This window comes from Dreissena polymorpha, chromosome 11 (genome assembly GCF_020536995.1).
Source record: "Dreissena polymorpha isolate Duluth1 chromosome 11, UMN_Dpol_1.0, whole genome shotgun sequence".
NCBI classification, from domain to species: domain Eukaryota; kingdom Metazoa; phylum Mollusca; class Bivalvia; order Myida; family Dreissenidae; genus Dreissena; species Dreissena polymorpha.
Genome location: NC_068365.1, coordinates 2,429,857 through 2,448,873, shown reverse-complemented (window position 1 = coordinate 2,448,873; position 19,017 = coordinate 2,429,857). Strand labels below are relative to the sequence as shown.

General features: G+C 35.0%; 1 protein-coding gene across 1 annotated transcript in view; it reads right to left on the bottom strand.

Annotated features, from left to right (window-relative positions):
* LOC127850746 (uncharacterized) overlaps positions 1–17,587 on the bottom strand; it is a 67,568-nt gene extending 49,981 nt beyond the window's left edge. The window contains exon 1 of the mRNA XM_052384037.1: positions 17,272–17,587. The gene's annotated coding sequence lies outside the window, so the exon portion shown is untranslated. The remainder of the gene's footprint in view (positions 1–17,271) is intronic.
* Between the last annotated feature and the right edge of the window lie 1,430 nt (positions 17,588–19,017).

Here is a 19,017-nt window from a genome sequence, read left to right as displayed (position 1 = left end):
AAACCTTGGTTATCATGAGAACCTAGGTTCTCATTCTGAGAACCTAGGTTCTCATTCTGAGAACCTAGGTTCTCATGAGAAACCTAGTTTCTTGGGATTATGCGTCGAACCGCTTGCCATAAACCAAGGTTCTCAGACTGAGAACCTAGGTTCTCGCTTGAAGATTGCACATGGCTTCAAGAACCCAAGTTTTCAAATGAGAACCTAGGTTTTCATAAGAACCTAGGTTCTCATTTGAAAACCTAGGTTCTCATGAGAACCTAGGTTCTCATTTTAAACCCTAGGTTTTCATGAGAACCTAGGTTCTCATGAAAAAATTGTTTCTTGGGATTATGCGTCGAACTGCTTGCCATATCCGTGGTTTTCATTTGGGAACCATAGGTTCTCTGAGAACCTAGGTTCTCTGAGAACCTAGGTTTTCAGAGAACCTAGGTTCTCATGAGAACCTAGGTTCTCATAATGAGAACCAAGGTTCTCATAGAACCTAGGTTCTCATGAGAACCTAGGTTCTTTGAAAACCTAGGTTCTCATAGAACCTAGGTTCTCTGAAAACCTAGGTTCTCTGAAAACCTAGGTTCTCTGAGAACCTAGGTTTTCAGAGAACCTAGGTTTTCAGAATTACGCGTCGGACGGCGTAAACTTGCTCGTTTGGGACACATATTATTCAGGGCGCAGGATCAATGGGGTTCACATATGATTACACACGGGATGGACAGAATGAAAACACGCCGTTAAGAACTTTTTTTTTGCAGATATCTCAATTTATTGAAATATGTTTGCAAAGTCTTTAGCGCATAAGTTTTTCTTGCAGTGTTGCCGATATCTTACGATTGAATAATACATTATAACACATAATCAATAGAGATAAAACTTGTATTTTATACCATAATGATTGCTTCCTACATGTAGGTCACAGACATACCTAAAATAGAAAACTGTACCGTACAGTCGTTTGAGGCCCGAACAAGGGAACTGAATATTTGAAACTCATTTAATGCTGTAACAATGTATTATGTAACGATTGATCTGAATTTTTAGTCTCAAAATAATATTTACAATTAAAGATGTATTTCATAAACAGTATAATTTTTTATTAACGTGTTCAGACCAATGTCGACCGATTACTTTACTAATTTCATTCCTCAAGAACACCCATGCACGGAAACATGAACAAGAGGCGGTCATCACCGACGGCTAATGCCTGTTGTCACAAATATTCAACAGATAAGTTTCGTAGAATATTACTGAGCATTGTCTGAACATTGTTCAGAAAATACTCTTGGGGAGAAACATTCACGGTTTCACGCCTATTTCTATTCATTTTACACATATGCCGCCAGCGTGTACCAAGCAATGGGAGACAACTGGAGGTTAATTATGGCAAGCGGTTCGACGCATAATCCCAAGAAACTAGGTTTCTCATGACAACCTAGGTTCTCATGAGAACCTAAGTTCTCATGAGAACCTAGGTTTATGAAATCCCAAGAAACCAGGTTTCTCACGAGAACCTATGTTCTCATGAGAACCTAGGTTCTCATGAGAACCAAGGTTTATGAAATCCCAAGAAACCAGGTTTCTCATGAGAACCTAGGTTCTCATTTGAAAACCTTGGTTTACGCTTGAGAACCTAGGTTCTCATGAGAAACTAGGCTTTTCATGAGAACCTAGGTTCTCATAGACACATAGAGCTTAGGTTCTCATGAGAACCTAGGTTCTCATGAGAACCTCGGTTCTCATTCTGAGAACTTAAGTTCTCGTTTGGTATCCTAGGTTTTCACAAGAACCTAGGTTCTCATTTGAAAACCAAGGTTCTCATGAGAACCTTGGTTCTCATTTGAAAACCTAGGTTCTCATGAGAACCTAGGTTCTCATTCTTAGAACCTAGGTTCTCATGAGAAACCTAGTTTCTTGGGATTATGCGTCGAACCGCTTGCCATATCCTCGCATCACAGGGTAGGTCGCGCTATGGTTTACAAGTTTTCATTTACCACCCACCATCCCACTTGATTTTTTATTGTAACACGATGCTTGCCAGATTTGTGTTATATTCCAGTGTTGTCGAGAATTACGAGCTCCATTAGAAACCCACATCGTCATGGCTGGGACTTATAACAGCGTACGGCACACCGTCAATCTGTTTAATGGTCTACTTAGTTCGGCCCCCGACGACAGGTTCCTGCGTAATTGACTGTACCAGTGTTAGCAAATTTGCTAGACTTTGATCAGTAAACTTTTGTTAATATTGGTTGTTTTCGGGTACAGTTTTCCAGAGTTGTTTTACATTCAGTGAAGTTTTATCTCTGAATTTTACTCTGGCCTTGAAAACACCATTTTAGGATAACGAATAGAAGTAATGTATAGGCATAGTTTCCACGAACACACTTCCCGCTTGTCACGGGGGATAGACATTATGTACTCAAATTCCCCGCCGTTCTCGGGGGAACCTGTATAATACAATTGATCCCAGCCTTGACATTATTATGCCAAACCTTTAAGATAATAAATTGCGTAGTTAAACTGTTTGGCGTTTGGCGTTGAATACTGAATATTGTCTATATTGAATTAAATTGCCAATTAATCATTTTTATGTCGGAGTATAGATTTAAATAGATTTACTTAAAACAAAAAAATATCATAAAAGCAAATATTGTCGTCATTGACTAGCCTGTGCGGTTCCACCTTGCGCACGTTTTTTTTAAAAGCTTTTTCTGACTTTTTCTGGGTTTTCGACACTACAATTGACGCCAGGCCAAAAGTGTGTTTCTAGTTCAAAAAATGGCAGAAGAAACATCAATCCATTGTTCAACTTTCTCTTGGTGCAATGCAAAAATACAAACTATCTGATAAATGAACAAACGTATATTGACTTTCATAGTCATTTTGCAGTAGTGTTTGTTCTACAGTATTCTATATGTTTTTATTTCACATATTATTTAATGAATATAAGACGTTATAATGAATAGTGTTTTACTGCTTTATATCATAAGCCAATTTCGTATAAAATTTTAACTTTTCCGGATTTAATAATTTCAGTGTAAAAAGTTATCTTAAATGTAACATTCTAAAATCTTTTAATTAACAAAAACTAATCAGTTCTCCATAAAAATGGTATTGAAAGACCAGTCGACTCTAGTGAACACATTAATAAAATACGATATGATTTTGTTCTTAGTGGTACAGACAGACTTCAGCTTTTTAAAAGTTCCACTCAAATCTTCAACAAACTATAATGCCTGAAGTTTTTTTTTACATTCTTGTTCTTTTTGCTTTTTTTCTCGTAACGTGTTTACACATGGAATAATTCCATTTGATGAACTATTTCTTTGTGCGTTTTCATGTGTAGGTTGTTGTTAGAATAATTATATATAAACAAGATAAGTCATGTCACACGCCTTCTAAATGTAATGGCCTTGTGGCAACAATTCTCCAATTAATTGTACAAATAAACAAGAGTCTCTGACTGCGTCACAAATATGTCCATTCTAGTGCATTTCAAACCACAAGAAAATGTTCCAGATAAGTGTGGGAGCGACTCTTGTCGCAGAGTAAGTAAAACGCTCGATTGTCAGCTTGAAGACACATCCCACGCCATGATGTTATGTTCTTTATAAGGTTAGAAATGCTCTTTTTCCATATTTTGTACATTTCGCGAAAATACCGTGCACAATTTTCTTAGTAAAATAAAGGGTGTCACTAGCGGTAACGCTGTTTTTATTCCAATGAGACCATGCGGTTATAATCACCATGGTGGTGCTACTATATCGGCGATAAATGCGACCTCACATCTTCTAATTCAATATACACCCACTGCTGCAACATGAGACGCACAGTTATGTCCATTTATGAAACAACTGGTGTACATAATCACAAATTGTACTATATATTGAACATGTGCTGAGTCAATATGGAATGCCGAACACATTCTATTACCGGTAGTTGTATTCAGTGCAGTTTAAAAATAAATAACAATGCATTTTAATAAATCTGCAATAGACAAAATATAATGCATTAAAGTAAACAACGAATGAACTCAACAAAATGTTTTCTCCTTATAATGTTTCTGAAAAAATCCATATATTCATTGGGTTATTTTGTGTCATTTCAACATTTGGTTTATTAATTTCATGACCTATTGAATGGTATAGGCATTTCTGATATGATGCATTAAATATTTAATCAAACGGGTATATTTACTCGATGCATACATCTGCACAAAAATACCACTAATCCAGTCTAAATATACCGACATGCAGCCAATATTTGTGCAAACGAAACTTATTTGAATTACAAAGAAACTCAATCCGTATGATACACTTTGATGATAACATATCAACAAGTATGAGTTCTTCGTTTTTTTCTTTATGTTATTTTGCATGTGAATAGTTTGGAATAAATATGTTTTAACAAACTTATTATATCTATGTAAACGCATTTTATTCGATGAAAACTGATTACGAGAATAAAACTTTAAAACGCACTTTCGCTAACGTTCAGTTAACATTTTTGAAATAATATTCTCCATGAAAAAGCTATAAAAGCGCACATTTTGTTGATATATTTAAACGAATTTTAAACACAAGTTCATTTTTTTCCTTTTATATAAAATAAGGGTGTGTTAAATTATCTGCAAATTTAATTACTTTCACTTCATCAATTATATTGCCAAAACGCAGTTAATTTTTCTTATACAGTTGTTACGAAAAAATTCCGACGCAATGGTGTTTTGGTAAGAAAGCAATTTAATATATTTTGTGAATGTCCAATACAATTATGGAACGCATTAGCATCCATCAGATGTGGTCAAATGACCAGTCTTCCTCTTAAAGGAACAATTATTAAAACAAACATTACAACATAGTTCGGTCAACTCTTATTATCTCGTTTCTTTCGAATTTAGCAGTAAAGCGATAAATAGTTTCTTCAAATGCATGTATTTCAAACGTCAAGCGATGTACTATAATTAAACAAAACAAAACATTATTTAAAAAATGCGAACTTGCTTGACATAACGAAATAACGATCATTGCTAGGGCAAGATGTTCGAATGTTTCGTGGTAAGCATTAACTATCAGAAGCGGTCGTATTAAACGTTTACTTGTTCAATTTGCTTGGGTTTGTATTTGTAGACAATACAAGCTATATATGCATCTGATAAATTACATCATTGACGCATATTTCTCCACACGAAACAATCAAACATAGTTTTGGTAGCAACTGGTTCTTCAAATTGAGCCAAACGAACATTATCTCTATACAAATACCTTTCACGGTCGTGAACAAAACTATGTGTCGGGAAAGCAGAGCTTGGGGTCACAGCAGTAGACAGAAATCTAAGCCATGTCTTGTCAATGTTATTCCATTGGTTTACAGTAAATCGCTTGGATTATGATGTAACGTGTTTTTGCCAACCTCTACAAATAAAACCCATGATTTTTAAACTCAGTCATTGATTGACGGTAATAAACGGTTAATGTTATTACTTCGGGTCGAATTGACTAAACCGTTCCTGCTTGTTCTATGTATTACCGTTTTTAATATATGTGATTTTTTTTGTTTTTACTGAGCACGTATAGTTGTTATCATGCAAATATAAAACAATGATGTAATTCGTGGTGTATGCGACGTTAAAAACATGCATATAATAAAAACAAACATTAAAAATGAGGTCACTTTTGTAATTAACATGACGTTATAAAATGGCGCGATAAACCATTCAAAGTGCCTAGCTCTGTGATGTCGACTTTGGATTGCTTACTTGACGAGCGCGTGCGAACTTCCGGTACATGAAGTGTTATGCTTATTAATTTGAATTGCAATTCTATGATAATAATCTGAGTGAACAAATGTGTTTTGGGATAAGTATATGTGTTTTTGTTCTGGACAACTGACCAAGTCCTATTGAACGGCGACAAGAGTTTATCAATAAGTGATGTCTTTGGGATTTCAAGATTCTTGTATTGTCGTTAAACATGGACAAATTATGTTCTTTCAAACGTAGTAACCAAGCAGTTACAATGTACACATTTGACCACTGCGTTATAATTCAAACCTGTCATAGACAGCGTTATGTCAGCAAGCAAGCAAACAATTATAAATGAAGGTTTAAAGGTTACCACAGTAAACTAATACTTCCAAAATGCCAGTTCCGCTGTCAATGAGTCAATGAGTTGGATCAAAATATATTATAGACAGCCGTATATAACTTAGAACTTTGAAACTGTGAAGATTAGTAAATTATCACTACACTGGTATGCAAATATAACCAGTGAATCTTCACATTCATGAAAGAAACGTTTTGTAGCATGCGGCATTATATTTATAACAAGGAATCAAATACCAATCAGTTAAACACAAAACCAATTTACTAGAAAAGAGACACAACAAACACAATTAATGAATACGTCTGGGGTTACCGCCTGGTAACGGTCAATGCAAAGTAGTAAGGCTTCAAACCGGTTTTGTGGGGCTCCAAACATCAAACTCGGTCCAGAATTATTCACAAACCATTTAGGTGTACATTAAAATGAACCGCCATGCACAATAAATAGCAATACGATAGAAACATCTCAATATAAGTACAGTAAAACTGCTAAGTGGTAGGAAACGACCAGAGCACATTAATTGTAATTGTATGAGGCAAGATGAAATGAAACTAAACTGAATATCCACTACATCTCGTCTTTAAAAAAATAGAGACGGTTATAAAGTTTAAGATTGTCGCCCTGCAATTCATGAAGAAGCCGCAATAATCGTTGTAAAATGACAACTTACAAGGCTTGGTTGTGTTAACCGTTATCTATATAAAATAGGACTTGTTCAATTCCTTCTAGGATATAAAATAGTAGAGTCAATTACAATTAAGATCCTCAAATATATCTTAAACGAGATTCATATTCTGAAAAGGAATACAACGAGAAATATACCCATACGATGACCTACCAGCCTTGGTAAGAGTAAAATGTGTTCGGTGGTGACGTAATACGAGCCCGCGCTTTTTTTTTCACATTTCAGTCTACATAGGCTGCAAGTAGTAATGCTATGTTGTGTTATGTGAATGCAATATATTAACGATCTTCCGTACACATTTTTATTACAAATTTGCGAAGATACATCATGAACATGATAGTTTCATTTCTTTTACAGATGGACTATGTTTTGTGTAAATACGTATAACTTTAAAACATATCCCTTTATTGTTTTCAAAGAGTTCCTATACTTTCTTCACTAGGACACTCAAATGCGTAATATTCCATGAGCCTGTCACGTTTTGGCATTCATGGTTTCATTATCTGTCTACATAGATACATACGATTTAACTCTTTTGAGGCGCACAATCCGTTTGTAATTAATGCTTGCAAGCAAGCCATCAAACTGGTTTGAACCCCAAATGCTTTGCTTTTACCATTCCGAGGCAATGATCTCCGTCATGATCATTAATGTTTATACTAGGTGTTCTGTTATTTAAGTACTAGTAGTTGATAAGAACATGAATTCATCTCTTTTTATAGCTTCTGGACCTGTATTGTTTGCTTCATAGACACTTAATTAAAATAACAAACAATGATATTTGACTGCAAACAATATTGTCCGCGGAGATTTATTTGGCATTCCAAGCTATGTTTTCCGTCGAGATAATTTGAAGTTATTGACTCACGAATGCAAACATACTTTATAATATTAACTTTTATTAATAATTTACAGATAAAATAGTTCGAATTTCATTTATGCAGAATTTGGGTACTCGGCTCACAGACCACATGAGAGATGCAGTAATTTACAAGATATGCCGTTTATACCGACAAGCCTATGGTCATCTTAGTTAAAACAAAGAATACAAAACCAATGTATGACATTTTTATAAAAAATGAGTCCTCGCCAGCATGTTCAGATAAATAGTCAACTATTTGTAAATGTATTGAAACAAAAGATTGGTCACACATTTTTTCTATGCCTTTTCATATTACACGAGATACCAATTTACATTGGTTTCAATATAAGTTTGTACACAGAATCATGGGTACGAACTCCTTCTTATTCAAAATTGTATATGCAACTACATCAAACTGCACCTTTTGTAAAAGTGAATGGGAAACTATAGAAAATATTATTTTTGGGAATGTTAGCATGTAAATAAGTTGATAACAATTTTTTTCTGGATGCAATCTATATTCAAATTGCCTGCATATACATTCCTCTCTATTGGGACATGCAAATGCAAATTATATTTGTTTTGATCAAAATGTTTATTTACAATTGTAAATGAACAAAACTATACCCTCTGTTAAAGCAGCTAAATCATACCTGTCCTTGTATTTCCATGTATTAAATGAAATTAACAGTTTTAATGATTTGCGTCAAAGTAAAGATATGAAACTATTAACAGCTCTTTTGCAGTAGCCGTGATAAGGGATTTAGATTTCATGTATTGTCAATTATTTGCTAAACCAATATTGTTTGTATTATAATGTAGAAGTTACTGATGATCCCATGTTTAACATGCGTTAAAGTATGTATACATTGCTTGAAAATCATGTACGGTGAGGAGTGGGATGTATACATTGCTTGAAAATCATGTATGGTGTGGAGTGGGATGCCCTCGACCCTCACACACCTATGTACGAGGATAATTAAAAAAAAATCGAACGGAAAAAATACAAGATATGTATTTTAAAAGTTAATCTGCGTTGAAATAAACTGTTTTGTGTTCTTTTTCCTAAATATACAAGAGCGGAATAAAGATGATAGTTAGCAGCCTTCACTAACCGCCGAGTTTTGCTCCATATTAACGAGGATTTATAAAAACAGAAGTTTTTGGACATCATGAACCATATTTAGTTCAGATCCACCATACTAAATAGTCTATACAGTGAATAATGCGATCATATACCATCTTGATATTTTCATCAGCTAAAATAATCAAAATACTACGGTAGTTTTTGCGAACACAATTGATTCATAAATTTCTGAGCAAATGTTACAAATTATAATTGTCAGATACATGTATTTCAGGATAGTGTATTTATCAACTCGTGTTAGATAATGCAGTATGCGAATCACTCATATTGAATGATATTGTTTTGTTTGATTTTAACAAATAACAAAGTTTATTTCAACGCATGATACATGCACAAATACATACACGACCGCAGGACAAGATCGACAATACATGGCAATATTAAGTAATGCAATGAAATACAATACAAAAAAAAGGCATAACAATGAATTAAAATGCATAAAAAGCATACTAATGCAATACAATCAAATACAAGTCAATAAAAGGCATGGCAGTACATTTAAATGCGTTTCAAGGCAACACTAGCTAAAGCAAGACAACGAAAGACAATACAATTAAATACAATGCAATACATAGCAAAACAAGGCACATACATAGAAAGAACATGTATACAAAGTTTACAAATTATCATGATTTAAAGAAAACAAAAAGTTACCAAAAGTGCAAACGATAAAGAAGGAATACGAGGAATGAGAACAGTGGAAATGATGTTCAATAATATTCTTTGCAAACGGACATACCGAAAAAATATGCTTAATAGTTGTTTCGTTACACAGAGTGAAAGCTCATGTGAAAGAGGTACATTTTATGTGAAAAGGTGACTAATTTGTTCCTAGAATTATGTACATGTTTCTTTATTGAAACAATTGCAGCGCACAGAATACCTTCATGGACAAACCATTTCCCAAACCGTAAATTGCAGCATTAAACGTTCTATGATAGTGTAGACTTAAGAAAGAGAAATAAATAAAATGGACTAATTGTTATGTCAAGTGATAAAGCATTCTGATCATAACATACATCCCTAAAAGTGTTCCTAAATATGTTCAGTTCCAGTTTATGTCATCAGCATGTCTGATTATTGAAACAATACTCGTTTAAAGGTTTTGTTTACTTCCCCTTAGACTTTATAATTTTCGCAATTTTAATTCTATTGCCAGACTATGTTTCCGCTACATACAATTATTGGAAGACATAAAAATCCAAAGTTGACAGCAACGCTAAATGAAAAAAAAAATGCTAACATCGTCAAGCTGTTTGAATATCAAATTACTTCATAATGCAGCTGACTTTGAAAGCTCTTCGCATTAACGCCGGATATACCTTTTCACTATTTATTACTACGCAAGAGTAACATACTTTTAAGATACATGTTTTCATATTAAATTTATGTTGAAGGATTTACAGCGCGTGACTGCGTTCACAAACTAGCCCTTATATTCAATAATTGAATCACTCATTTGCATATATACGTAAAATGCTGAAGGCATTTGAGATATGATGTATCAAATAGCAAACATGCCGATAGAATCGTTGACATTCATAGCGAGCACTTATGTTTGCATTTTCTGACTTGCAACCGATATTTCCTTCGGGAATATATTCGAAATACCAACCATTGTCGACCGCAAGTGTTGATAATTACGTTAAATTGATTTTCGAACTCCAGCAGACTTTAGTATTTAAAAAAGTTAGTATTTAAAAAAGTATACACACCCCAGGAAATATGGTTTCCTGGTCTTCCCCAGATGGTATCAATGATTTCCCAACATGGTCATTAAAAACGCAAATTTCTCCACAATAAATAGTTTTCTGGAGAAACCCTGCTAAAAGGTTATTAAATACACGTGAAAGTTTGTATAAATCCTTTAATAATGGTAGTGGCTTGCAAATTAAAGCAGTTTTTTCTCCCCTAAATGCCTGAACATGGCCCGTTTTGTCCGATCTTTTACTTAAGGGAGCCACATTTTGCTCATTTTTTTAAGAAAATTTGTCAGGATTTTTTCTACATGTAGGCCAATACCTTTGTTATCAATGTTAATACACAGTTGTTTCAAATGGGACTTTGAAAAATTGAATTTTTCCAATTAACTTACCCTATGTAAGTTCATGCCAAAATGCACAGCACTGTCCCCTATAGTATTACACGACCCGCAAGGTATCGGGTTTCCTGGGGTGATACAGTTAATTGAGAAAAACATATTTATGAGCCGGACAAGATCACCTCCCCCCTCCACACACACACGCACACGTACACGTACACATTCTACAACCACACTCACACACTCGAGGTAAACACATTATACGCTTACGACATTTTCAAGGATGGGCAATCGTAAACTCAGAATGAAAAGAAATATATCATACATCTCACGAAAGGTATCAGTCGCGTTTTATTATATCAAAAACGCAGTCTTAGTTAAACAGCACAATGCCATGTTTCAATAGCTTAAGTATTCGCAACTACAGACATATTCGAAATTCTGTTTAAGTTATATCCATAGTATAGACATGCATTAATCTGTTCTTGGTAATACAATATGCAATTATAAATTGGTGTAGTTATATTTGATCGATGTCAAAAACCACTAAAGTGCAATAATGAAATCACGAGATTAACTTTGTTTGATCAAAATTTGTTTGTCATTTAATATTAGAGAAACTTTGTTTAGTTTGTTTCCGCCGACTTAGGTTTAGAAGAGATATCCTTCAACACAAAAATGCCATTCAATTTGAAAATGGCGTTCTTCGCTGCGCATTGTGAATGGAGACGTGAGTAAACGAACGTTCTACTAGACCTTCAAACACTGGAATATGACAGGACCCAAGTCGACAGTCGAGTTTCTTAAACATCTTTACTAGAAATCCGGACCATTACGAAAAATTGACGTGAGTTTAAGTTATATAACGGGTAACATACATACGCAATAAAAGCGAAAAGTGTCGTCCCTGACTAGCCTATGCGGACTGCACAGGCTAATCTGGGACGACACTTTACGCATATGCATTAAACCCCATTTTGACAGAGCACGGCCCATATATGAAACGTGTGTTGAAAAACACAGACAGTATAATGACAATCTGCGGATTTATTCCTGATTTGAAACTCATTGAAGCAGCGGTCAACGCCTTGGAACGGCCTATGTACAACTAATAATAAAGTACAGAGCACCAGTGCCTGCATTTACCGGAATGCAACCAATCGTTTTCTTTGTATTTCTTTCCAATAGAAAAAAAAATCTATTTCGTTATTGATAGTAAGATTCAAACTGATATAAATTAAGACAAAACATTAAGATATTCAAAATCAACTTAATAATAACTAAAAAACAAAGCAATATATTTCGGAGAATTATTTATTCATGATTTGTTTATAAGCACGCTGTATATACGTGTACTTCGTGCAGTTGTCGAAATATATCAATTTTGACGGGAAATTTCTATATTATTCAGATGACAATTATCACCTTAGCAAGACAAATGCTAAGATGTGGAAGCAACATTAGGTTTATCTGGAACGCGTGTTGTTATATACAACACCATGATTAGCGTGTTGTAACGCCTTGTTAACATGAAACTGCTGCCAACGGTGATAAATGATCGCGCCTAGCAACGGATGCGTTGAAAGAGACAAATATTACAAATCAAACTAAAATGTGTCTGAAAAAACTAAACAGATCTACAACAACCAGTTTCGGAGGACCGATGTTATAAAGAATAAAACCTTCAAATGACCGAAATACCAATTGCGAACCAACTGCGTGTCATTTATTTGGACTGTATACTAGTGTCACAAAAAGTATAAATAAAATGCTATGATAATAACGAAGACGTTTTTCATATTCGGACCATGTAGAAAGAATTCTTATTGTGTGCGAGGTTTATTAAATAATATTTTGAGGATAAACTCTAAAAATAGTGGTATTTTTAAATGCATTTGTTTGAAAATTATGCAGAAGTGATCAATACATATTTGCATTTTCAAAAATACGATATTAAAGTTGTTTCAGCTGTGGTTTCCTCTCCTTTTTATTTGTTTACATTGTGTTCATTTTGCAGAACCTAAAATAATAAATGTTTGTTGCGTACGCATATAAAGCATGTTTCATGCTATGAATTTTAATAAAATAACTACATCAAAATAACTACATCTATCCGGAAATAGTTCAGTCGTTCTTTTTTAACAATTCATTTTTAACTTTTGCTCATTCTTTACCCGGTCATTTTTAACTTGAGTAGCTTAAGATCACGATTAATTTAAGCACTTATTTACGAAATAATTTACGGCTTAGCATTGGTTATCGCGGTAACATTTTTTTTGCGAGTTCCGATACTGAGGAATAAAACCATGAGGGCAATAGCATCCAAGAGACAAACCAGTAACTTTGCAACAAAGAACATGTGATTAAAAATTATTTGTATTTTACCATGAATGTATATATTATTTGTATGTATCATTATAACGTTAATGAAAAGTTTTACGCGACAAAAATACACGCGTGCGTTTTGTGGTGTCAACACAGCAACAAGTTCAAAATGACATCGATTCAATTCATAAACATTGAGTGAATAATCGATTTGACGTCATATGTGGTGTTAAAAACTGAGCAATAGAAATTTGATTAACTTGACTGTAGTATTTTTATCAACTGGATGTAAAATTTGTATGAATTAAGTTGTTTTACTGTGTTGCATATTGAAGAAATTATTTATTGGTCTTGTTTGCTGGATCGCACGTTTAAGCACGTGCATTTGTTCTAAGAATGTCGTGGAATTTTCTTAACTATTTTCACATCATAATGCTCCGCCTATTGCAAAATATGTCACACGTTTTTGCTTCTTTCAGTATAGAAAACAATTTCCGAGTCACGGTAGAATAGGATATTTGAACACATTACTTGCGCGTTTGATCGGAAAGATAACCACCACATCTTCCTGTTAATACTTCACCACTGGTACACTGCAGAGGGTTTATATGACTAATAGTGTTTAACAGCTTGTAAGACGAGGTTGGCCAGTCTAGTGTTTATCATTGAAATCTGTACATATTGGCTGCTTTCAGGGAAAACGGGGCTTAATGCATGTCAAATAAAATTAGCCTGTGCATACTGATTAGCCTGTGCAATGCGCACAAGCTAATCAAGGACGACATTTTACAACAGCGAACACCTACAGTGCCTTCAGCGCTTTGATTGACTGTGTGATGTAAACCGTAGACATCTAAAATGTATAACAAAGTTAAATGTTAGAACACATATTTCTATTATTTTCTTTTGTTGACATTCATGGAGACCCACTTCGTCTGTATTATTGTGATAACATTCATCAAACTGTGCTACACGGATGTGACCTTTTCTTGTCAACTCCACTGACGGTAACTTGTGCAGCCACACTGTGCGTGTATAAGGCCCAGTGTTTCCAAAGCGAGACTGGGACTGCGCAGGCTAATCTGGGATGACACTTTGAGCACATAAATGAAATCCTCTTTTCACAGAGCACGGCCCATTTCATCATTATCAGCTATATTTGATAAATAATCATTTGACTTATAGTCTGCTGTCATCTATAAAACGATAAAAGATAGTTCTTTGTAAAAATCATAAATTGTATTATAAAATAAGTTTAAATCGATCATCATTACGTGATTTATAATGACGTCGTGAATTCAAAGACCAATACTAAGAACTAGTAAAAGTTTTTCGCGAATGTTGCTGTATGGTAGACCATCTTCAAATTCACGTTGTCAATGTCAGATAAACGTATAATTACATAAGCGCATGTAAAACACAATATCCATGTGCTTTGTATGTGGATAATGATGAATAGTGTAATAGTTGCAGCCTGTGATAGTAGAGATACACTAACTTCCGTTTGAGAAAAAAACGGATGCGTTTTATTTGATCTCAGTATGTCGTTTGATGCAACTGTCTGGTGGTGCACAGTGTTAACATTTACACAATAAACACATGGAAAATCTGCTTAGACGGGTTTCTGTTGATGGGTTATATTATGGGAATTCTCTTTAACGAACAATAAAAGGTGCCATGCTTTGTAGTTTTTGTTTTAAATAAATTCGGAATATGTGTTTTATAACTGCACAGACTTAACACTACTCGAAGTTTAAAGTGTACGTCTAATATTGTAGGCATGTCAACACTTTGCGCTGTCTATTTCATTACAAAATAATTTGTGCAAACACGTTACTTGCGTTAATTATTAATTTTTAATACTAAACATGTTTCGACGATAGCTTTCATCAGTAGTATGAATGTAAACAAGTGAGACGTTATTAAACTAGTCCGTCCGTCTGTCTGTCTGTCTGTCTGTCTGTCTGTCTGTCTGTCTGTCTGTCTGTCTGTCTGTCTGTCTGTCTGTCTGTCTGTCTGTCTGTCTGTCTGTCTGTCTGTCTGTCTGTCTGTCTGTCCGTCCGTCCGTCCGTCCGTCCGTCCGTCCGTCTGTCGTCGTCGTCTGTCTGTCTGTCTGTCTGTCTGTCTGTCTGTCTGTCGTCTGTCTGTCTGTCTGTCTGTCTGTCTGTCTGTCTGTCTGTCTGTTGTCTGTCTGTCTGTCTGTCTGTCTGTCTGTCTGTCTGTCTGTCTGTCTGTCGTCTGTCTGTCTGTCTGTCTGTCTGTCTGTCGTCTGTCTGTCTGTCTGTCTGTCTGTCTGTCTGTCTGTCTGTCTGTCTGTCTGTCTGTCTGTCTGTCTGTCTGTCTGTCTGTCTGTCTGTCTGTCCGTTCTTCCGTCCGTCCGTCCGTCCGTCCGTCTGTCTGTCTGTCTGTCTGTCATAATATTATAATATACAAAGATTGATCAGTGTTGATACACCAGCCATATAGTAAACAATTAACCGATGATATGGCCTCTCACGAGCTTCAGGTGTTCTTAAGGCATTTACCTTACGATCTTTTCCTGGTCTTAAATAGCTCCGTATGGGTGCAGATTGTGCATGTTTTTAACAGCCACATGTTCGCGACTATGCGATTGTCCGCCGATATGTGTCCATGAATGCGTTATCTGACTGTCTGATAACTGCCATGAGTCAAAGAAATTATGATATATGGTCCATTTCCAAAAACACTTTATATTATACGTGAAGCATTATGACATTATTTTGTTCCATTGAAACTTTCATTGTCGCATAACGAGCAGTCTGAAAATCAATCGGGCGTTAATAAACGAATACAATTGCGCATTAACAAATACAAAAATCCGATACATGCATGTGACATGCAGAGTAATATACCAATATGATCAAAGGCATATATACGGTGAACCTTACTTATAAGATGACGTCAATAAGCAAACAGAAGATAAAAGGTTACTTAAAACTGTAAACATGATGACAAAAATGGACTTGATGACAAATGTTAACTTGTTGACATGTGACATTTTGTTGACAACATGAACTGTCAATCACCGACAGAGAAATCTACATGCCCTTCACAAACCTCAAACTCAATGTGATCCTCAACCATAGTTGGAAATTTTGATAAAACCTGTAAACATGTTGATTCACAGAAACTTGTTGATAAACGTGAACATGTTTACATGAAATATTATGTTGACAGCATGAGCTGCCAGACACCGATGGAGAATTCCACGTGAACTTTACAATCATCCAGCTAATTGTCATTCACATCACTTAACGGATATGTTGACTGTTCGTAGAAGTATAAAAACAAACTGTGCATAACAAAAACAAGACGTTCGTCAAGTACAACCCTTTACCTTTGCTGCTTTACTAAACGTAACCAGCAGCAGAATTTGTCTGTTCTGTTCCAAGGCAGTAGTAACCCCAGTTTTCAACATTAGTTTATGTGTTGTTTTGTTTGTAGCGTCATATGAAGGGAAGGCAACTGGTCACTTTCATTATTTTGGGGAGCAATAAGGGTTTCTATCACGTGAGGTATCTGAAGTTTCATCATCTTGATATGCGCCTCGCTATGGGAACATGGGACAAATGCCCGTACGTAGCCGTTAAATGTCGCTAATCGGGGATGAAACTTTCCTCTTTTATATATTATCTTTTTCGTTAAAAGGAAATCATTCTTAGCGAACTTCTAATTTAGGCAGAACGTGTCGTCTCTGATTAGTCAGTGCGGATTGCACATGCTAATATGGGACGACAATCAACGAATAAAACACAGTTTTAAAGAGCTAATATTATTGCTTTACTTCGTTTTAAACCTTGCAAACAATGACAATGTTCACATTTTACTAATTGAACATATGAACCCCTTTTTCTGATAATGTCAGTGGATGTTTCGTCTGGTTTAAACAGTGCGGACCTCGTCCTTAAACCAACAGTTGTCGAAGTAAACCTTGCTTATAATTGTCATAGTAAAGAATGTTCACGATTATATATACCAGTAGGTCGCAATTAGCTATATATTGAGAAAATAGACAACTATTCATAATATAGACAAAAAATAAAAATGTGTTATGTAACAGTAAATAAGAATAGCTACTGTACAACTTACGTATGTAATATGCTGGTATACATTCCCAGAGAACAGGGGGCAAGCTTCCGATTTCACAATTCCATTACAATAGAATTACAAATCACACCTCTATATGCACATATAACCATTCATTCACACTCTACACATACGATCCGCTTCATTTGGAAACTAAATCTCTACGCACGGCATCGTCGGTGACCGCATTGAATCTGATATGTTTAAGCGACAGATAATTAATAATGCACGCCTTATCACCTTCTAAACACGATATCAGCTGACAGTGTTCCTACTCAATCGCAATCCCTTATACCGATATTCCGATGTTCAATAGTAAATGAATGACTGTGATGCATAACTCTCCTACGACATTACCGCTCTTCCTGGAAATCTCGCTATTGGCTTAAAACTCGGATCCGCTCATGTGATCTGGCCGTATGGGGATATAAAGTATCACAGATAAAAGACAACCAGTGCTCCAAAAGACTTTTCTGGTGACGTCATTAGCGTTTCCAACCATTTGAGGCGAAATTTTTTGTCCTTTGAGTATCGTCGGATCGATCGAGGACGAGGATGAATTCCATTAATTCGCGACGTTTTTGTTGAGAGATATTGGAGAAGTAAAGGGACTCATGGACTGTTAGCATTATCGAAAAGATATGGCTATGTTTCATGGGAAATCATTAAGTTTCCCGCATAGTGTGCGCTATGGAAGAACATGAATGGAATTTCAGTATCAGATAAATGTAATGTGAGTTTTACATTGACAAATTTAAGCAACATTTCGAAAAAAAACTGTACTGATTACATCAAAGAAAATACTGACAATGCAACTTTATTTATTAGTCATCATCATTTGAAATTGGTAAAGTGGTTCAGCGTCACAAACGCGAAACGATGGAATAATTTGTACTTATTCTATTGTTTTCGTTAAAATTTGTTACAGCACTTGGATCACGTATACACAGTAAACAATAAATTTAAATAAGCAAGTTCACATACTAGGAGTATACCAGAAAGAATTGCCGATTGGTAAAGGCAGTGTTATCTTGATTGTAAGGACACTGTTTTGAACGCCCCTCCCCCCTTTTAATTAATTAATTAATTTGTTTCGTTAAAAATATAGACATTTTTTTCTTAATTACTATATTATTTTATGTGCATACGTAAAACCCACATCTTTCATATCTTTTATATTTGTCGCATCAGAGGCGTCATTTCGATAGTTGATAGAATCTTGGTATTCATAAGTTCCGAATACTGGTACATAATATAGATGTATGAATACGTGAAAGTGTGAATTCAAGCAAAAATCGTTTAAGATAACTGATTTTTAAAAGAATACAGGCAAATTAATAATATCATCCAGACAAAAGCTTTGAAAAGTACGTGTTAAACGTGAACATGCCATTCACAAACGAGGTAATAACAACGCATGCCCAATGCACTCGTATTGGCTTCTCGTCGTATAAACTTTGACGATAATTGTTACCGATGCTGCATCTTTTTTCCAATACATTGTATTGCGATTCGCTTTTTGGGGCATCGCAAATTTATTGCAACATGTTTCATGAAACAATAGTATAGGATATATTTCAAACAAATGAACTAGTCAATGCTCGTGGTTTATTTTCACAGATTCGCTAAATAAACGTATCTATATTCAAACGTATCTATAGTATATGGAATAGTATTCTATACGCAAACCCGTATACTGCATGTATGCTGGTATTTATTTAGTGATGTGATATTTAATCATGTTAATTT